Genomic DNA, 23,987 nt, shown 5'->3' on the forward strand with positions numbered 1-23,987 from the left:
TATGAGCATGAAATGAAGGATAGAAAGGATGAGGGTAAAGTGGAGGAGGAGTTGAAGAAGGATGAGGGTAAAGTGAAGGAGGAGTTGAAGAAGGCTGAGGTTAACACGAGTTGTTTAGATGATGCATTTTAGACGATCCCTCTATCATAGCTGAATTAGAAGGACTCCTTAATGATGCATACACTCATGTTGGCAAGGCGTTTGATTCACATCGTGTTAATTTTTTGAAGGAAAAAATGGAAAAGGAATAGAGGGAAAATGACCTTATGGAAGGACCATCTTTCAGATTTTTTATTGGTGATGATGCACCATATACCTCTTAAGAGGTCCTTGAGTCAAGGTTGCAGGCTAGTTCAAGTGTTCCCCATGCAAGCACATCAACTATGCCGTCTATTCCAGTAGTTCAGTGACCTTCATCGCCAATAACACCAATTCTGATCTCGTCCTAACCATCCCAACCATCGCCTGTAGTTATCTCATCTCAAGTATCGTTAGATCAATCACAAATTGGGCCTCCTTCTCCCCTAGTATAAGAGTCCCCAACCATCCCCCGGATTATGCCATTGAGACTCGGCAAGCTAAGAGGAGGGTGGCTCCTAAGAGGCGTGTTGATTTTCATATTGAGACTCTGCAAACTAAGAGGGTGCTCCCTAAGAGGTATGTTAAGATAGCTATCGCTTACCGTTCACTTTTCTTCATAAGAAACGTGGACCTGATTCGTGAGTTGAGTCAGTCGAAAAGAGTGGTTGGCGACTATGCATTATCCTGTGAGTTAGATGAAGAGTACGTATTACTCTCCTATATTTTTTTATCTTATTCGACATATATGTGTTTTATTTTCTTTGTATAACACTAAGGTTTCATGTTTTTATAACTGTGTAGGGAGGTTTTGTTTAGCCATGCGGGCAATACTCTCACACGAAGTCATATGAAGAGTTTACTACTTTGTGGTCGTGTTCACAAAAGATGTCATTAGTTTGTGGTGTGATTATTTGAATGAGCAAAATAAATTTAGGGATCGTACATCCCGTTCCCGTTTATTTTTCACAGATTCAACTGACGTTAGTTTTCTATTTTAATTTTCTCTAATATGGGCCACCTAATTTAAAAAACACTGTACGTGCATGAAATCAGTGTGCAATTATTAAACAGGTTTTTATTTTCTAATACAGGTCACCTAATTTAATGAACAACTTGCCTCATTGGATATCAACTTTGTAGATGTGAAGTTGGTAAGTCCTTCAAGATTTTTAAATTAGCATGGTTGTTCTCAGTTAAGCGTCTTTCTTTTCATTGTCGTACAGGTGGTTACTTCTATTGTTACACCCTTACAACTTCTTTTCTGTTTCCATGTTGATGATAACTTGTTGGAAGTTATGCACTTGATGGATAAGTCAACTGACTATTCTGGCCATGTAGATCGTTTGGCAATAAAGTGTCTAATTTTGGTATAGTTGTTGTGAGAGATTATATACTTGGCATTGTCTTTCATTTATCAAAAGAACTTGTTGCTTACGCTTTCAAGTAAGATTACAAAGCTACAGTCTGCATGGTTTTTGATGCCTAAATTATATATTCCGAATACTGAGATCTTTATGGAGCGTGATACTGGAATCTACCTGATGCGTCATATGGAGACGTACGACGGGGTTAAGGCACGCTATGGTTTGCAGGTTTTAAAGGAAGTAAGTCTCTATTATTTAAGTCTAATTTTTATCAAGTGTTTCTAACTAAGTCTCATGACAGTAGCCAAAAAGATGCATGAATTAGCTTTGTAGTTTCATGAAATAGCCTTGTATGTGTATTAAATATGAAGCTCTAATGTTTTTTCTACTTTTTGTATTGTTCAGAGAATTGATGTTAAACGTTACATTGTGAGGGTTAGTAGTGTAATTCTGACTTGGGAAACAACTCTTTGAATGTTCAAGTGACGTCTATAGCAAAGGCTTACGAGAATGGGGGTCAGATTCGGTAATCAGAAATCTTAAGGAGCTTAGTTTTCCCTTTTTCCTTTTTCCTATTTTCCCCAGTAATCAAGTAGCTTTGTTTTTCCCTTTTCCCCAATAATCCAGTGCCACAAGATTGTTATACAGATTCACACTTGATTAATTATATTAGGAAAAATGGGGCAAATAAGGAGTAAGTTATAACTGACCATAAAGCATTTTTTTAAGGTTCAGTTTTTGTCCACTTTGCTGTTATGTGTTTATCTAATTAAAATATGTGCATTATACATGGACGTAGTTGTAGAAAAAGACTGGTTGCAAGTAAACCAAGATGCATTGCAGACTTTGCTGCCAGGAACTTGGTTGATGGATATGGTTATTGATGACGTTCGTATTCGTACGACATTGGGAAACCCAAGTGTTGTATATTTTCCGACAATAATTAAGGTATTCATATTCCTTATTGAGTCCTTATGCTTGTTTTTGGTTTTTAAAATTACCAAGAATTTTGACAAATGTTCTCAATTTTCTGGAAATTTTTGGTAAAAACGGGTTTCGAAGTCAATACATCAAACTTGATTACTTGCCTCTAAATCTAAACACAACCCAACTGGTAAATAAACATTCTCTTACTGACTGTCATTGTATGAAGTTCCATGCACCTATTTTTCATGTACCAACTATGTTTTTGCATGTTTGTAATATTTCAGGCTTTCTTTCCTTATTGTGTGGACAAATCACATTGGTTTGTCTGTGTTGTTGACTTCGAGAAAAGGACGAACTTCATACTCGACTCCTACCTGCCCAGGCACTCCGATGTCAGACGTCAATTTTTAGTTGAAAATGTAGGATTTTATATGCTTATATGCCAACTTGGTCTTCAGTTAAAGAAGAAGTGTTGTTATCATATCTTGGAATAGCATTGGCATTTATTTTTGAATGCTGTTGTATGTTGCTTGAATCATGATTGGTTAATAGCTTGTTCATATTCATTGAAAGTTATATTGCTACATTTAGCTGAGAGTTTATTCAACGAGTACGACAACCCATTACTCACTTGAGGATTTTGGACAAGTCTACTTCTGTGATGTCAGCATTCCCTTACTCTGAATCCTGACTTGGGGTCCAGCATAGTGGGTCCAGTCGCGACTTGCTCTTGGTAGACACCATAATAATTGGTGCCTCATAAAAGTCAAGATTCAACTACTGGATTACTGAAGTTCCTACCAGGCTGTTCGTCAGTAATCGTCATACTGGATTGTGTCGTAGATAGTATCATCATGTATGTTGTTGTTAAGTTCTAGCTGTTTAAAGCATTCATTGGAAGATAATGACTGAAATTCTGGACTTTCTTGTTTTTGTATAGCTATTGCCTGCTTTGGAGATCATCGCAAGAGACTCTCCGAGATACAAAAGGTTGTTGGAGATAAAAACTTTTCAGTGGGAGGTTGTGAATGTGCCTCGACAAAAGAACGAGTACCATACATGCTTAAATTATATACGACTCATTTTAATTTGTTTGAGGGAAACACACCATATTAAATGTTTGAAGAAACTTCATTCTTTTATAAGGTATGCTTGTGCAGTCTATTTGTTGAAGTGGCTAGAAAACTTGTGCGATTAAAAATCATGGATCGATAAGAGCTGTTACGAGGTAACGGCGTCTAAACTAAGTTATATTGGCCGAACATTATTCAACATATTTTATTTCAAGACTGTCAATATTTATCGTCAAATTTATATGCAGGATTTGGATGAATATAGTAAGAGTATGATTGCACAACTATCAAATGGGAGCAAAACAAGAGAAAGGTAAATATCAAGAACTTTCGAATGCCTAATTTTAATTTTGTTTCCATTAGATTCTGTCTAGGAGTGACTTATACGTAACAATATCCCCCCCTTTTTGTAGGTTTATGACTAGGTGTTATTTTCTAAACACTTGAGTTGTGTGATTAACAAAGGGAGTGGCAGAGAACCTAATCCTACATTCCAAACACTGAGCCTTGCATTGTTTTGCCATTTTTTTATCTGATTCCTTGATTTGAGTAGGGTGCATATATCTGGAAAAACATGTCATGAGGACATCCCTTTTGTAATACACTAATTCTGAGTACATATTAGATTTTGTAATATGTATGTCATGTAAGACATGAAGTCATGTTTCTGAACTAATTCCGAGTACATATTAGATTCTGGAAAAAATATGTCATGAGGCAGGCTCGCTCTTAAAGTCTTAAGTAAGGTCTCCTTAGCTAAGCACTCTTGTCCTTTATATTTCAAAATTGGATAATGAAATGGTCATAGGAGAATTTCTCTAACATCATACATGCATTAAAAAATGCTTGATGTGCATGAAATAACAATGTGCATGCATGAAATATGTACAGTGGATGTGTCCAGGGTCAAATCTTAAAGTAATTAAATATACTAAATTAAGTAAACTTTTAAAATATTGTATTTTAATTTAGATTTTGGAATTTTAGTATAAGTTTCGACGGTTGGGGATGTGGTAGCAAAGAAGGATGTAGTGGTGGATCACATTTCTCAGGCTTCTTAATACTTGTCTTATACATGCATTAGAAAACATTCTATGTGCATGAAATAACCATGTACATGCATGAAATAACCATATACTATATTGATTATTACAAATATTAAATTACTGATTTTCCTCCTAAATATGACTAACACGACTCGATAAACATAACTCAGGACTTGACTCAAAAGTGAGCCAAAATTAATAGACTAATATCTTTGATAGGAAGGGTCCAAATTGAAATAAGCCCACATCAATTAATCACATTTAAGTGTTGGGCTATTCTCATTTTTTATCACATGAAGCTATATATATATATATATATATATATATATATATATATATATATATATATATATATATATATATATATATATATATATATATATATATATATATATATATATGATGATGTCTGGTCAATTCGTTCTTAAGCACATAAACTAGATAATGTCGTAACAAGTCCAAACAAACATTCTAGAAATGGGTTCAGGTCGTCAATTTAAATTTTACAGGCAAAATGATTCAATTATTCACATTTAAGTGTTGAGCTATTCTCATTTTAGCTTTTTAATTACCAAATTTTGGGAGAACTTATAGCAAGAATAGAGCCAAGAATCATGTCAACCAATGTTAAAGTTAGGAAACCCAGAAATGCTCTTTGAAGTTTCAACACTTGCTCTCGCAATGAACATTGATAAATTAATCGCATTTTTCAGATTTCTTTAATTGCCTTATATGTTCACTAAATAGCGTTATATGTGCATGAAATAAGCTTGTACATGCGCGCCATAATGATGCCAGGAAAACTCACGTTTTACATTCTTTAAATCCAATATAACATTTTGGATTTCCGTGCTAAAGTCATCAATTCGAAAATCTACAATCTGGACTACTCCAAACAACCAGAAAACTCACTTTACATTCTTTAAGTCATCCGACGGCTCATCATCTCTATCATGCTGGTAACTACCAGCAACCTCCCGAGACCTCGCCTCCTCCGACTCGCTAACGACGTGACCGGGAGTAGGCATCATAACCATACCGTACGGCGTCTCGAAGTGGGGGTGGTTGCTTGTGGGCCTGCTTAACTGTAACGACGCTTGAGCCGTAACATAACGCCCAGCGGTACGGTCGTGTATGTTAGGCGGAGCCGGAGCATTCATGATTGCCTTTCCTCTCTCATTTCGATCTGCCATCTGCATTAGGAAATTGGAAGTTGTTAGAAAACACGTTAATCGACTAAATATCATATAAAGTAACAAAAATCGGCAAATAATAGCATAAAACACGGTTTTTTTAAAAAAAAAATTAATTTACCGCGGACTAACAAAACAAACCCCTTCTTTGACCGCGGTTGAACAAAAAAATCCCTTAGTTGACGGTGGCTAAACAATTTTTTTTTTTTTTTTTACCGCGGGCAAACATTTTTTTTTTTTTTTTAACCGCGGCCAAACAACGAAAATGGATGTTTGACCACGGCCAAACAATTTTTTCCAACGTTTGACCACGGTCAAACGTGAGAATTAAACGTTTGACCGCGGCCAAACCTCCATATCCCACGTTGCTCTGCCGTCTCACGTTGGAATTCAACGTTTCACCACGGCCCAAACGTCCATTTCAACGTTTGGCCGTGGTTTCTACCTAAAACGCAACAAATTCACTCCCAATCCGATTAACAACAACAAATTTCGACTTAAAAATCAATCCCAATCAACTATATTTCGCAAACAACATATAACAATACCAAAATTTACATAATAACAACTAATTAACATGAATTTTAATAGAAAAACTATCAATTTCTAAATTTAATAAAAACCTAACACATAACCTAATTTCAATTCTAAAACAAAATCTAATCAATTTAATCGATTAACAATAACAATAAAGGAAACAAAACAATTTAATTTCATAGTTTAATTCAATTACATTCAATTTCTAAACTAGTTTAACAAAAAAAAAAAACATTACTTACCTTTGTTTGTAGCAGCGGCGGCAGGGGTGTGGTGGTAGCAGGGCCGTGGTGGTAGCAGTGGTGTGGTGGTAGCAGCGGCGGGGGTGTGGTAGTGGTGGTTGACGAATGGATTGAATGTTGGTGGAAGTTGAATGTTGGTGGAAGTTGAGTGTTGGTGGAAGTTGAATGTTAGAGAGAATAGAGAGAAATGGTGAAGTGAGATAGCAGGGGCAAGGTCGTCTTTTTTTATGAAAAACGTCGTCGACGTTTACTAAAACGTCGTCGATATTAACGAATCCGGTTAAATATTAGCCTCATCATCGGGTACCCTTAAGGCTAGTAGACAACTTTGAGGTGTCTACAACAGTTAGTTGTAGCTGATGAGTTTTATGCCCGGAAAATTGTTGGAAGTTTTAATTACTTGACTTGTATAATATAGTGATGAGAGTTTTGTATGTAGTCCCTTTGTCATTGAAGATGAACAAAAACTATCAGGAGACTAGAAAGATCACTAAACTGCATGAAATAAAGTTATATGTGCATTAAAAAGTTCTTCAGTTGCATCAGTTGGTTATATTATGATACTAATTACCGTTGTTTAAGGGCATTAATTTTAAGTTAAGCTTGTTCCGATAATAAGGGAGGGTTTTAGGGTTGGTTTGGTAAGATGCTTATTCAAATGTCGCTTATTATATTTTATGAGTTGGAATCGATGTTTCGTCGCTAACTAACTTGGACTTTGTCTATTTTCTGCTTTTATTATTTACATTTCGAGTTTAAACTATGCAGATTTAGTTGTATATGCTCTGTGTTTTGAGCTACTAAAGTTAATAAATGTTTTACTGAGTCAAGTATACTTACAGATTCCCATTACTTAAAAATTTTTCCCTTTACCATTATGCATATACAGAAAAATATGGAAAATTGGTGCAAAGGCTGGGTAGTCAATAATGAGGATGTAGATATAGAACTCTTCATTAAGGATTATGTCAAAGCAAAAACAGATGCTATGAGTTGGTTTGGTCAACTTAAAGAAGTCGAGTTCAATGGCAGTTTCAACCATTCCCAATATGATGTTTTAACTGATCCAGATCTCATTTAAAAAATCTTCGACCTTCTTGATAGCTGTTCCGATAAGGCAAACATGGCCACTGTTTGTAAACTTTGGGCTAAGTTGTTTCTTTTTTTATCCGAACTCACCTTGTTTTCTATTGGCGTACCTGCAAAATTTACGCGTCAGTGATGTCAATGGCGTTAGGATAATTCGTAGGAATGGTAGACTAATTTCCCAAAGATGCAAGTGTTTTATGACGGATAATCAAGCAGCCAGATTTATCATGCATGTTCACTAACGAAAAAAATGTATTCTAGAGCGCCCATCTTAATCCACTCAATGATATTCAAATCAAACAAGTAAATGAGATGTTGCGGGATATGCCAACCCTAACACATGAAGCAGCGAAAGAAATTGCAACACCCTTACTAGTTCGTTGAACTTTCTATCATGTTGAAGTAGTAGATTTGATCTAGGTATAGCACAAGTGGTAGTTTGTACAACTTTTTGGCCAATGTATTATGCTGGTACTTAGGGATTTAAACATCAAGGTTTAAACGTTCCTTTTGTCGGGCTTTAGTGACGGGAAAGGGTTTAGGCTTTAGTAATAACTATGTAATTTTCATTTGAGATTTTGGATAGCAGAAGTTGTTATGTAATGTTGGTTGACAATTTGGATAAAAGAAGTTATGTAATGTTGTTTTGACATTTTGGATAACATTTAGTTTTACATTTTTTGCCAATGTTCTTTTGTTTTTTTGTTTCAATTAGTTTTGATCCAATATCCTTCTTTTAAATTGTAGCCGGGCTGCCTAATCCCTCTTACTCCATATTCATCAACTTGTGTTATGTTCTTACCTCTACTTTGCAACAATTCATTGTCTCAAAATCTAACAGAATTGACTGCAAACACTACTACAGATACAGGCTATAACAACGGTCAAAAACCGTTGTTATATAAAAAAAGCGGACGTTGTTAAAGCGTCCGTTGTAGAAGGTTTTAACAACGGTTAGTTTTCTTAAGGAAACCGTTGTTAAAACTATTAACAACGGTTTTATGTATAAAAACCCGTTGTGGAAAGTGTGACTCAATTTTGGGGGGAAAGTTATAACAACGGGTTTTAATATACAAAATCGTTGTTATAACTAAAGACAACGGGTTGTTTTAAAATAACCGTTGTTGTTTGTTCTTAAAAAATAAAAAAAAATTAAATTAAATATTACTAGATGCATGCATAATTACGGCCTGTTAGAATTCCGATGCATGCATTATTACTGACATCACTGTACATATGAACGGATAATATGGAATGAGAAGGGTTAGTAATAAGATTTGAAGCAGCATTATTGAGAGATATGATGATGATTATGGCACAACTTCCTAACATATATATTAATTAAAAAGCAACTCAACCCACACATTGCTTAGTATAAATACATTGCATATCTCAACTAACATTTCCATTATCTCAATATATTCATCTCCAAACCCTAACTGCTAAAACAAACTCTACTTAATCTTTCAAAACAAACTCAAAAAACTCCAACAAAATGAATGATTTCATCCTTAAGACTCTTACCATGATCGAGAACAACAACAACTTCATCCGCCGGTGCCTCCATATTGAGGAAAGTTTCAGGAGCTACCTTGCGGATGCTCGATCCGCATCAAGCACGCCAAAGAAGATGGCTTGACGGAAAGCGGCGGCGATTGCGGCTATATGACGATATAGCAACTGCTGAACGGAACCTCCAAATAGCCAAGGAGGAGAGGACGGATACGATAGAGCAGAATAAGATCCTCTATGAAAATATAAGAATTGCATTTTTACATATGTAATTTTTTTTTAATTTATGTATTTATAAATTAATATATATATATATTAATTATGTTTATCTTACTTCTTCATCTTGCTTCTTCATTGTTTTACTAACTAATTATGCGAACAATACTTAAACAAATAACATAATGGTCGATACAAACACATACATGCAAAAGAAATAAATAGAAAAAGAAAATAATGACGATGAAACTAACGTGATGGGCGAGATTTACCTGATAAATACCGAACGTAATAGACGATGAAATCACAGTGACGGCGAGAAGATAAAGCGACGATGAGAAAGAGAGAAAGAGAGAAAGAGAGAAAGAGAGTGTGTATGTGTTTTGTGTTTGTTTGTCTGCTGTGTTTGTGTTTGTGTATTAATAAGGGTTGTGTTTTGTGGTCAAGAGACTTACATTTGTGTGGTTTATAGTATGGAAGGTATTGACAACGGTTATTAAACAACAACCGTTGTGAAATATGTTTTAACAACGGTTGTATAAAAACACCCGTTGTTAAATAAGTTTTAACAACGGGTTTCAAAAATAACCGTTGTTATTACTTTTCACTAACTTTGCGCCAATTTTGCGCCAAATTATTAACAAAGGTTGTGCATGTGTGACCCGTTGTTAAAACTAATAACAACGGTTTTTATAACCATACCCGTTGTAATTTATTTTAGTAAAATTCGCGCCATACATTCTACAACGTCTATTGTGATTTTCGTGAATAATCGTTGTTAAAGGGGCGTTGTAGTTGCCTAGATTTGTAGTAGTGAAAATGTTCATATGTCGTCATTATAAATATGTAACTTGTAGAACAATTTGCTTTTGTCTTTTAACTGTCTTAAAATATCACTAAATTCATTGACAGATATGAGGCGAAAGTCTGTTGCAGTCAAGAAGAAAAAACCACCAGTGAAAGGAGGCAGGTCAGTTAAAGATTATTTCCCACCAAAATCAACAACTACTGTTGGAAAATGTGTCCTCAGCAATAGTGCGATCACATGATTTAATATCATAATTAAGTCTCCTATCAAGAATACAAAAGGGATGATTCTTTATACAGTCAACAGATCATCATTAATCGGTAATGATTGACTAACTAGAGTTTGACATTACTGTCGTGTGACGGTGGTGGTCAGTTGATCCCTTTAGGTCACACCTATAGGATGACGCCCAAATAGATATTTAATTAATTGTATGCGATACAGATTAATTAATTTCTTAATTTTGGGAGTGTGATTTTGCGTCTTATTGTAATGGATTAAATAAGATTTAATTTAGTATTTAAGTGTTAAATTGCTAAATTAGTTGAGGTTTTATATAAGTTTTGAGGTAGAGGTAATTGGTTATTTAAAGTTATAAGAAGTTGTAATTTTAACTAACTAGCAATTATAGGACCCATTATATATTGATATAATGGTAGTATATTACTCAAAAGTGGAGTGTATATTATATTATTAATTGTAATATTTAAGTGTTAAATGATTACATTAATAATTAATTATGTAAGATAATTAAACATATGACTTATAAGCATTTGTGGGACAAATGATAAAAGATAATAATAGAGCAAAAGAGCTCCATATTGCAGGCGAAAGGAGAGCAAAAGATGTTCCCTTTTGTCTTTTGTTTATTTTGGTTAGAGTGTGATAGTGACATATCACATAAGCTTTAATCATGTTACATCTTACATAAATGTTTCATACACCCTACCTATGCTATACAAACAAGTAAAAACAAGAGGAAAAGATTCCTCCTTGTAAGATGAGCACCGGTTTTGTGCTCTTAAATATGAGCATTTGTTGCTCATTTTTCCCTCTTGGTTTTTAGCTTGTTTTCTCTCATACTTTCCTCACATGCAAAATCCTCCAACTACTCTCAAATACTAATATTCTCCAACTATTACTAGAAGTAGTAATACTAGAAATATTAGTAATATTAAGGAAGTATTTCAACTACATATCTAGTTAATATTAGTAGGAATTTTTGGGTTAAATCTTGGCTGCAACTTATTGGAGTGTCTTCTATACTTGGAGTCTTAGTAGGATCATCCATCATATTAAGATCAAGAATAAGTGAAGGAAGGTGACCTTACTTGTGCCCATATTTTCGAACCAAGCATCAATGTAAGAGACATTGTTTTTCTTATAAATCTCTTAATTTTGTTATGCATGCACTAGATCTAAAGAAACAAGTTAATTAGTTCACTATTAGAGGAGTCTAATAATAGGTAAATAATCCTAACAAGTGGTATCAGAGCATAAGGATGTTGCATGCATAATCGATTATTGTTTTTCCGAGTTAAAAGGTTAACATATAAAACTAAAATTTTGTGATTTATAAGTATAAGCCACAAAATCATCATGCATGTTATATATTTGATCCTAAAATATTTTTAGGTCATTTTTATAATTTATGGAAATTTATAGCTCATTATAATGATTTGTAGTGATTTTATTACATTTTTATGATTAAAATGAACTTTTATTCACTAAAATACGTTAAAATTCATTACTGGCCGTGGTATTTTAGTATGACCTCACATGAATATTTTATGTATTGTATGTAAAATATAATATTAATGTGATTAATATTTCATGATTTATGAATTTTTAGTGTAAAAATGGCATAAATGGATGTTAAAATGACCAAAATTTGTTAAACGTACTCTCTGACCTTGAAACTTTTATATGACCTCAAATGCATATTTTACAAGTTATGTGTAAAATATCGTATTAATTGGATTAATATTGCATGATTTATGATTTTTATGAGAAACAAATGGAATAAAAGAGGTAAAATGGTTAAAAATAGTTAAATTTCGAATTGGGCTATGAAACTTTAATATGATGTCACATGCATAATTTACAGAGTGTATATAAATTTAGAGATTAAATGATCTCATTTAGCATGATTTATTAATTTTTAGTGTAAAAATGGCATAAATAGTGACTATTTTAGCATAAATTGGTAAATTGAATTGCATGGCATGAGAAAATTATTTTAGGTTGCATAAATATTCCAATAATCAGATATAATGTTGTAAAATTGATTGGATTAAATTTTAGATACTTTAGATGTTTTATGAGATAAAACGATAAAATGCAACTATATTTTCTCAAAAATTAATTCGAAACTTTTAACCATGATTTTTGACATTATGAGTGTCATGGAAATATTTCAGAATGTTAAAAAATTTAAAATTCAAATTTTGAAATTTTTGTGATTTAATTTGGATTTATTTCATTAATATTATGATTTTAAGGTCAAATATGAGCATAAAAATTAAATCAAGTTGAATTATTGTCAAAAATTGAGTGATGACTAATTTTTGAGTCCTAAGAGTGTTAGGATAATTAACTTGAACTTAGATATGATTTAAGTGTAAATTTGTGATTTTAAGAAGTTAATAACACGCATTTCTATAAAACCGGGTTATATAAACGATACAAGTTAAATAGGGCGATTTGGCACATAATATGGCATGATAGACACATATTATAATGCTGCATATTTAAATTGTTGAATGTCTTTTATTTATATAATTTCGAATTATGTAATTTTATCTTAGTATGGCCTTAGTTTTAATCGATATTACCCGTAATGAAAGGGAATATTGATTCGGTTGTAATTTAATGTGATCTCGTATCACTTTTATTTTATTAGTTTTTCCATTCTACAAATGTATAATAGGGATAGTTTTGTATTTTTATTATTATTTGTAATTATGGAGTTTCTTCAAGACGGTGCCATTCGAAAAGGTGATCCGACGAAGACGGTGTTCTTGGGAAGCGCGCCACTTGAAGATTCAAGGGACCAAAGGAGTTGGTTTCCGAATATGTAATAGATTATTTGATTTTATATTTTAGGAAGGCCATACTAGGAATTTTATTATTGCTTTGCATTTCTTTTAATATGTTACATGCATTGCCAAATTGCCATAACAACACATGCATATCATATCGAGTCATCGACCGTGTCAATTAAAATTATCGTAGTTCACCGCTTTAGTTCACTTAAAACGTGATAGATAATAAATTGACAAGACCTCTCGCATATAATAATTGAGAAATAGCCTTACCAAATAGTAGAAACCATGAATCCCAATTTCATAAGGGAGTTAAGCCGGCTTCACCGTAATACAAACCTTGTTACGTTGGGTAAGTGGGTAATAAAATGTTATTACATCGAAATTTGGATTGAGCTCAACGGAAGTATTCGTGACCTTAGTCGCATGTGTTCCGGGCTAAAGATGAAAATTAGAGTAATTTTTATCAACCGAGAGTTCTAAACGTATAATCGATTAAGAGGTTAATCCATCGAGTTATATTAATAAGGGATGACTCGGCTCACCGTACCCGTATTAATATGAATTTGGATCTCAGAATCATTTATGTTAGTTGGGTGGAAGTCACTACATAGATGCTTAAATACTTGTAGTTATATTTACGAATATTATCAAAACGATAGATGTTAATTAATTCCTTCACTTCGTATTTTGTAGTCAAAATCGTTTTATTAATCGCAATGGCAACTCCAATCACATCCGCAACCACTAGCTCCAACATGCTCACCAATGTGTCATGGCTCCGATCCTTCATGGATCGTTGTAAGTTAAAAAAGAATGAGTCCAATTTCGCCGATTGGGACGCACAACTTCCCTTGGCCGCGGAGGGTGACGACAAGCTTCGTTACCTTACCGAGGCATCTCCCACCGAACCTAATGCAAGGTCCACCGCCGCCGCCGCTAGGCAAGCCTATGAGGTTTACCAAAAGGAGTCGGACGTGATCAAAAATGTGTTGATCTTTGCTATGGAGGCCGAACTCCAAAGAAGTGCTATAAAGATTACCACCGCTCATGAGATCTACATGAAGCTAGTGAACATGTTTTCACGAGCTCCTAGGGTAATACAATATGAAGCGGCTTCCGCATTCTTTGATCTCAACATTAAGGAGGGCCAAAAAGTTAGCCCTCATGTGCTCAAGTTGATGGAGCATGTTGAGACCTTGAAAATACATAAGGTGGAAATTCCCGATGAACTCGTAATTGATCGAATTCTTCATTCCCTCAACAAAATCAAAGCATATGTTCAATTCCGGGTGAATTTTAATATGCAAGATATGAAAGTTTCCCTTGATGAGTTGCACAAAATGCTTGTGCAAGCCGAAAGGGACATGGGGCTAAGTGTTAGCACCACCAAAGATGTGCTCAATGTCAATCATAAGAGTAAGGGAACCTTCAAGAAAGGCGGGAAAAAGGAAAAGAAGCGAACTCCCAACAGGAACAAAGCAAAGACTTATGAAGCAAGCTCCTCCAAGCCCAAGTACAGTGCCTCCTTTGGGGACAAGTGTCACTACTGTTTTGGTGTTGGGCATTGGAAGAGAAACTGTTCCAAATATCTTGGCGACATCAAAGCTGGAAAGATTATTCCAATACGTATATGACTATCCCTATCTTTTATGTTTCAATCTCAACCTTGGTATGATGATACAAGTTGTGATGATTAACCTTTTTATTGTAAATATGGGCTCCTAGCAAGGACAAAGGCAAGGAGAAGCAAGCTTAGAGGATCACGAGGGAAGCTAGAGTAGCCGACTGTTGAGATGGATCTATGGAAGCTTAGCTTTAATTTACTTTGTCTTTAATTTTATGATGTATTTGAAGTTTTTAGAACTATTTTGATTTCCTTGTGTGACTTGGAAATTTGTTTGTATCCTTTAAACAATTGTTGTGCTTTGGATATTTATGGTTTGGTTTTCAACCCAAATCACTTGTTTTATTGTATCGCTTGTTCTAAAATTATCATCATATACTACTTGCGTAGGGAAACATTAGATAGACAACTCAAATTGATCAAATAGACGATTATGATGATTAGATCATTATATGTCCATAAGCTATGAATTTGATTCTCCTTATGTCATTATTACTAAAAGTAACAACTTACTTATGTAAGATTAATTATAAAGTTGTGATGAGCTATTGAACTCATAAAGTAGGGAATTTACGATACCATACGGACACATTATTCTAAACGGATGGTCAACCATGAGATACCTAGAATAGAGAGTATATTAAAGAGATGACATGGATAAGACTCGTATATTACATGAATCAAACTGCCATGTTAGGGATGGCCTTTTGATAGCTAATACATAGTCTAGATAGACTCCTAATATCATGAATCAAACTGCCATGTTAGGGATGGTCTTTTGATAGCTAATACATAGTCTAGATAGACTCCTAATATTCCACAATATATATGTTTGTACCTCACAAAGCTACCTCTCAAGAAGATAGATGTATTTCTGAGAGATAGAGTGGGAGAAGATTGGATCGTTATAAACATGTCTTATAGTGTTACTTTGTGAAAGTAATGAAACTATAGAGTGGGGGCATTGTTCAAAGAGGAGTTTATCGCAAATGTCTTATTGTTTAAAAATATTACTTTGTGAAAGTGATAGTATCATGACCTTGTTACATACGAGTCGAAGCATTACAATCCGAAAATTGTTACTCAAGAGTAGATTTACCTTAAAGCAAGGGTTTCTTTAAAGATAAATAGAGCTTTAGAGTACTCAAATGCATAAGATTGACATAAAGATGTTGATCAAGATTAATTGTGTTAGGAAATACCGCATTTCATCTTAATGAAGAATGGCAATTAAAAATTTGCTTTTCTAAAATGCAAATTTAGAGAAGGATGTGTTTGGAACACAAATCTTAGATAAAGATCTTAGATAAAGATCTAAGAATCCTAACACATTATGCGTAGCTTTCTTAAGTGATCCTAGAATGGTCTTAAGCAAGAATTAAAGGATTATATTTTTCGTTCATGTGATAATAGTGAATGGTTTCATTCACATGATTGAAGAATCATGATTATACATGAAGTTAAGTGGGAGCCAGAATCATTTCTCCATGTCTTATATGTTTATGACATATTACTTATTGAGAATAATGTACCAATGTTCTCTTTTGTCAAGAATGATTGGGAAACTAGGAGAAGGTGCAATATACTTTAGATTACCGAATCTATGAGAGAGTATATTGGCATAGAGTTGAGAGTCTTATGAGGATAAGATCTTTCGTATCTGTTGTACATCAATAAGGTTGAATAGGCTATTCATGTTGGTGGAAGTGGAATTACTATGATGGAGTCATAGTCATTCACTGAACCCATTAAGTTGTTGATCACATGAAATCGATTACCAATGTTTCCGCCATTAGAACGATCATGTATGCCAACAGACGCACATGTTGTGATGAACCATATGCTAGGAGCATAATAAGTCAATATCAAGTTAATTCATAAGATGGTCTTGTGAAAGCCTTAAAGAACAATTGAAGATTTGTTCGATTGTTTGGATGATAAACTAAGTTTGGTGTTGAAGGGTTGTACAAACTTTAGTTTCCAAACTTAAAGGGATTTGTTGTAATCCTAGGCTGATTTTATTGACGAAGAAGTAAGAAACTTGAAAAGTGTTTTAGTTTCGTGCATTGAAAATTCTACAAAAGAAATCTTAAGTAAATTGTGATAAGTTGGTCAAGATAGGGATTAAGAGTGAATCCATCTATAAATGACTTTTTCACAAGTTATGTGATAACAGTTGGAGCATCATTCAAGTTAAAGAGCCCAAGTGTAGTAAGAAGACTGGACAAATACTTAGAGATAAATTCAAGTTATTAAAAATAACATTGAATCGAAAAAAATAGCAATTGACAAAGTTGGAATATATGGATATAGGGTATATTCACTTGCCAAGCTTTTATTGCATTTTTACTAGTGTTAATGGTACATTAAATATTATAAGATATGAAGTAGTAATAGTGTATTGACTATTCATATGTGATAATCGCATTTATCGTTTGAGTTTCATTAAACTCACCCGTTATCTTATCGTATCCAAATGGGTTGTAGAGACAAATTGAACCCCATTAAAGTGAACTGGATTAACATGGTATTCGCCCCTAGTTACTTATATGAGGTGACGTCTCGAAGTGACTAGAGTGTGATGCGATTGATGGCAAGTTCAAGTGTCATAGAGTCATACAGGATGACTAGTCGATCACATAGGCAGACTGTTTGGGACACTCTGTCGGGCAGTGACCGCTTATAGAGTTCTGGTAATTCATAAAGCCTGGTCGTGGCAAGAGCTACTATAGTATTCTTATGAGTCAATTCTTTTGACTAGAGACTATTCGCCCAAGTTGGCACAATTTCTGATTAGCTTTGATTTATACTCTACGACTTAGTAAATGAGGTCAAACTGGGTATATTTTGGGTTATGATGAACTGTGGCTGAACAAAGGGAATAGTGCAATAGGAATTGTCCACCCCTTGTCATTAAAATTAATTATGTAAGATAGTTACAAGAAGTTGTAATTTTAACTAACTAGCAATTATAGGACCCATTATATATTGATATAATGGTAGTATACTACTCAAAAGTGGAGTGTATATTATATTATTAATTATAAAATTTAAGTGTTAAATGATTACATTATTAATTAATTATGTAAGATAGTTAAACATATGATTTATAAACATTTGTGGGACAAATGATAAAAGGCAATAATAGAGCAAAAGAGCTCTATATTGCTTGGCCAAAGAGAGCAAAAGATGCTCCCTTTTGTCTTTTGTTTATTTTGGTTAGAGTGTGATAGTGACATCTCACATAAGCTTTAATCATGCTACATTTTACATAAATGTTTCCTACACCCTACCTATGCTATACAAACAAGTAAAAACAAGAGGAAAAGATTCCCCCTTGTTAGATGAGCACCTGTTTTATGCTCTTAAATATGAGCATTTGTTGCTCATTTTTTCCTTCTTGTTTTTAGCTTGTTTTCTCTCATACTTTCCTCACATGCAAAATCCTCCAAATACTCTCAAATACTAATACTCTCCAACTATTACTAGAAGTAGTAATACTAGAAATATTAGTAATATTAAGGAAGTATTTCAACTACATATCTAGTTAATATTAGTAGGAATTTTTGGGTTAAATCTTGGGTGCAACTTATTGGAGTGTCTTTTATACTTGGAGTCTTAGGAGGATGATCCATCATATTAAGCTCAAGAACAAGTGAAGGAAGGTGACCTTACTTGTGCCCATATTTTCGAACCAAGCATCAATGTAAGAGACATTGTTTTTCTTATAAATCTCTTATTTTGTTATGCATGCATTAGAACTAAAGAACAAATAATTAGCAAGTTAATTAGTTCACTATTAGAGGAGTCTAATAATAGGTAAATAATCCTAACAACTACAAGCATGAATGACATTGAGCAAACTAATTAGAGTATGAAAATCTGCATAGTTTTGTCTTTTTTTTTTTTTTTTTTTTTTTTTTTTTTTTTTACTTTGATCCCTTACCCAAAAATAATGGTAGGCTGCAATAGGCTGATCACTGCATGAAGTCGCCTTGTAGACGCATTGAAAATCGATGTATGTGCATTAAACAATCTGGAACATGCATGAACTATGTAAAATCTTGTTGCCATATCAAAATTTGCTAAGTAACATTGCCAGCCTAACACAACCCTAAATCGTAAACCCTCCCTTTTTAGGGTTTGGGGTTTACAATTTAGGGTTTTGTGTTTGGAATTCAGGGATTAGGGATTAGGGTTTAGGGTTTAGGGTTTAAGTTTTACCTTCCCCCTTTGGGGTTGTCTATTTAACCTTGTACCGATAATAAGGGAAATGGCTTAGGGTTGGATTAGGCGGATCCGGGTAGCAAATCGCCTAATCCAACCCTAAACCTTTTCCCGCCCCGTTATAGAATACCCGGCCTCCTAGTTTATATCCCGTCCCTAAAAAAGGGTTCAATCGGCCCCTCTAGGGTGTCTTTTGGTCTTGCGGCCTTTTGAATGAGAAGCAAGGCAAAGGGTTTAGGGTTAGATTAGGCGGATTTGCGGTAGCTGTCCTTCTAATCCAACCCTAAACCCTTTCACGTCCCGTTTTAGGATACCTGGCCCCTAGTTTAAATCACGTCCCCCAAAAAGGGTTCACTCGGCTCCTCTAGGGTGTCTTTTGGTCTTGCGGCCATTCGAATAAGAAGCAAGGGAAAAATTTTAGGGTTAGATTAGGTGGATCCGCGGTAGCGGTCCGCCTAATCCAACCCTAAACCCCTTACCGTCCCGTTCTAGGATACCCGGCCCCCTAATTTAAATCTTGTCCCTAAAAAAGGGTGCACTCGGACCCTCTATGGTGTCTTTTGGTCTTGCGCCCGGTCGAATGAGAAGCAAGGTAAAGGGTTTAGGGTTGGATTAGGCGGATCCGTGGTAGTGGTCCGCCTAATCCAACTCTAAAGCCTTTTCTGTCCCGTTTTAGGATACCCGACCCCCTAGTTTAACTCCTATCCCCCAAAAAGAGTTCACTCGGCCCTCTAGGGTGTCTTTTGGTCTTGCGGTCATTCAAATGAGAAGCAAGGGAAAGGGTTTAGGGTCGGATTAGGTGAATCCACTTTTAGCGGTATGCCTAATCCAACCCTAAACCCTTTTCCATCCTATTTTACGATACCCGACCCCCTAGTTTAAATCCCGTCCCTTAAAAAGGGTTAACTCTTCCCCTCTAGGGTGTCTTTTGGTTTTGCTCCCGTTTGAATGATAATAAGGGAATGGGTTGTAAATGCATGAAAAAGTAATCTATGTGCATTAAACTACCCTGAACATGCATGAAATAAGTGTCCAGTTTCCTCATCTTTCTTGCCTTTAGGTCCATGATAAGAAGTTGTATGTTTATAAAATATTTTTTTGGTAAGTTATTTCAGTGTAGGATACCCGTCCCCAGTCATTTGTCTTTATAATAATGGTGAGACTTTGGGGTGCAATACACTTATCAATGCATGAAGTAGCCTTGTAGATGCATGAAAACACAATCTATGTGCGTTAAACAACCCCGTATGTGCGGAAATACGCTGCCTTTATGATGCTAATTACTGTCCTTAATTTGATAGATAATCCTCAAAATCGAAGTGCTCTAGTAGAAACAGAAACAAAAATAGAAAGAGTTTCTTCGCGTCAACATAGTCCTCGTATCAAAACTAAAGTTAACAAGGATAAAGTTAACGAGGAAGTTCCAATAGATTTGACATCTAATAACAAAAATAAGAAGGCTAATGACAAAAGCCAAGGGAAAAGGCCAACTAAGAAGCAAGCCGCTACCAGCCAGCTTAGTGGGGAAGGAATCTCAACTGGACAGAAAACTACGAAAAAAAGAAAACGTAGTAACGAGTAAGCCCCTCCTAACTCGGATGAGTCCTTTATTGATCACTAATTTAATCAAGTTGAACCCATCTCAACGGCAAATTGAAGCCATTCAGAACATGGGGTTTGGAGGTTTGTTGAAGCTTCAGGCAGAAGAAATCAATGGCCATTTGGCCAGATGGATCGTGGAGTCCTTTAATCCGTTTGAATGTTCGTTGATGAACATAAATTTGGTGAACACAGATGAAGGTGTCCACCTTGCCACTGGACTACCTATGGGTCACGTGGACATTGTTCAAGTTGGAATGTACTCTAAAGCAAAGGATAAGATAAAGGCTGTGAAGAGATATAAGGACCAATTTATGACCTCAAATATTACCATAAGGCTTCTATTAGAAAAGATGATGGAGCAGCGGGATGGTGGAGATGATTTCAAGAGGAATTTCCTCATTTATATCGTAAATGTTCTCTTGACGGGGGTAGTTGGTGATCATCCTAGCCCTCGGATATTAAGATGCCTTTCTAATCTATCAGATGTACCTCAGCTGAATTGGGGCAAATTTGCACGTGCCAATATGATTGATGTAGATGATGTCGTCACTCATCCAATCAAACACATTTATAATACTCAACAAACAACTAGTTAGCGGTAAGTCGAGGTCGATCCATGGGACGGTGTGCTTTGGGTTCTAAGTCTATCTATCTCAATTTATGCTAGTGTCACAATTTGTTTGGGTTTGTAGTTGTGTCCTAGACTAATGCAAGCAATAAAGTAAAGCAAACAATAAAAGAGAAATGTAAACAAATGATTAAAAGTCCTAGGATATCATGGGGTCATAGGGGATTCATGGTGTTGATCATACAAACATGTTTACAAAGTTGCAAGCAATTAATGTTGTGGAGGAACCGAGTTGGTTTATGTCTTACGGTTCATAGGAAGAGTTGGGTCCCGGAGCCGAATCTATTAGATTGTACAACACCTACAAGTCGACTTACTTTCCTCCTATTCAACTTCTATGAATGGTCTAACAAGACTCGAGTTGGTTTATATCTTACAAGTCAAGTTGAGTAGATAAGAGATGGTAAAAATGCAAGGATTCATAGGCTTAGCATTTCATCAAACATAACATGTGCATAAAGTTGACATCACAACAAGCAAGCAATTTAATCATGTGAACATATTAGATTAAGCATGAATCAATCCCCATGTTTGTTTCCCCTAATTACCCACTAATCCTAGCTAAGATACTACTCACTCATTATCATGGGAAACATGTCATTAATGGTGTCAATCATCACAACAAGTATAAACATGATAATAGAATGAAGAAATGAACAATAAAGATTAAAGAGTAAAGGAATTATACCAACTTAAAATGGTCCAAATAATAAAGCAAGAATAATAGAAGAAACTTGATTGATTGATGGAAGGTTGTCAATCTCCCAATAATAACCCAATAATCTTCAATTACCCAATAATAAACTTGAATAATAAACTTGAACAATAATTAAGGAGAGATTAATGTGTAATTTGTGGAAAGATTAAAGAGTAATCTATTCTAATCTACTCCTAATCTAATCTAAAGAAGGATTTTTCTAGCTAAAAAGATGTGTTCAAGGATCCCCCTTTGATTATTACAAATGGGATATTTATAGTGGAAATTAGGTGGATGCATTAGGGTTAACTAAGGGCTAAACTAGTAATTACACTTTTGAGATTTGAGCAGGGAGAAGCCGGTATTTTTCGAAGGAAGGGCGTCTTTCACGGAGCTTGAAGAACACGAAAATTGTTGTAAAGGAATCCGTGCGTATTGGAGTCGGGACGGGCGGATTCTGACTGGGGAAAACGGGCGAATTCAGTTGAATCCGGGCGGATTCTGAAAATGCAATCCGGGCGGATTTGGGAGAAAACGAGCGGATTCTCTTTCAGTGAATTTTCTTGTTTTTCCCAGCCAGAAGACGGGCGGATTGGGGACAATCCGGGCGGATTGTAGGGAAGACGGGCGTCTTCTTCTCGGGACGCGCGGATTCCCGAACAGCTTCTTTGTTTGACCTCGGATTGTAAAACGGACGTCATTTTCTCATCCGGACCCCTATTGGAGTGATTCAAAAGCTTAGATCACTTTTTTTTTCGACGCCATTCCAACTAACATACTTTCATAGCCAAAGGAGCAGCCCTTGATTTTCGATCCGAGCAATTTTCTTCATGAATGGCTTCCTTGCTCTTCCTCCTTGCTTTAAACCTTATGACCTTTCTATATACTCTTTATTCTTACATCATTGGTCATCATTCTTGCCTCCTCTTCATACTAGTCCATCTAATATCATCAATAAGCTTTCAAATATGCATAAAAGACGGGAATTTCCGCCTTATTATCTCCTTTTCTACAAAACATATGAAATGCGATAAAAAAGCAAATAGGAAGGTTTTGACGGATAAAATGGCCATAGAATGTTATAATAATATGCAAAATAGGCTCAATTAGGGGACTAAATGTGCGCAAATAATGTTCACATCAAAGATCCCCAAACCGAACCTTTACTCGTCCCGAGTAAAGAGGTGACTAAAACTAGACCTTTATTTAAACTAACCTAATATCATAGCCGATATGAGACAATTAGCGGGTCTCACTCCGCCCCTTCAAGTCACAACAAGACAACCATGAGGTAGGATGCCTTCTTGCAAGGCAAGGTGGGTCTTGCCAAAATGGCGACACATCCAATCATTAAGCACACAAATCAAGTAATGGATGCATCTACAAAAGAATAGCCACTTTCTTCATCTAAGTGGCGGAAATTATCTACAAGGAAAGCAATTCAAGGGTACACACTCCTTCATAGATACAATTTCTTCAAACTACTAACCCTAGAAGGATACCAATAAATCACCTCCAAGTTGTGTCAAGCTAGGGTACCTTTGTCCTCAATCGTTAAATGCTTTTGTCAAGAGTAGACTCCCTATGGTGTTAGAAACACTGGAGGATCGCGGAATTCCCCCTCTTGCCTAGACAAGAAGAAGGGTCGTCCCCTCTCTACCATGCACAAAAATGCATACGATGGATAAAGGGATCAATAGATATTTGAGTTTCACTTTGGGAATTTTCTTTTGTTATTGTTTTTCCCCCCAATTTCTTGTGGCATATAACATTTGAGAACACTTTCTTTTGCCATTTCTTTTTTGATTTTTGGCAATTCAACACTTGACAACTTTCAACTTTTCTTTGCATTTCTTTTGAACATTTTCAAAGTCACCCCATATGTAGTGAGGGTGGCTTATATTTGAAGCATAGGACTTCTATTTTTGCTCCTCTTTTCATTTGATGCATTTTTGCAAACTTTCTTTCACTTTTCATTTCATTGAACTCAAATTGATTTCTTTTTGTGCCCATTCCCTTTGATGACAAAAATGTGGTAGAACATGGATGATGGATGCATGGTTTCAAGGGTCAC

This window comes from Silene latifolia, chromosome Y (genome assembly GCF_048544455.1).
Source record: "Silene latifolia isolate original U9 population chromosome Y, ASM4854445v1, whole genome shotgun sequence".
Lineage (NCBI taxonomy): Eukaryota > Viridiplantae > Streptophyta > Magnoliopsida > Caryophyllales > Caryophyllaceae > Silene > Silene latifolia.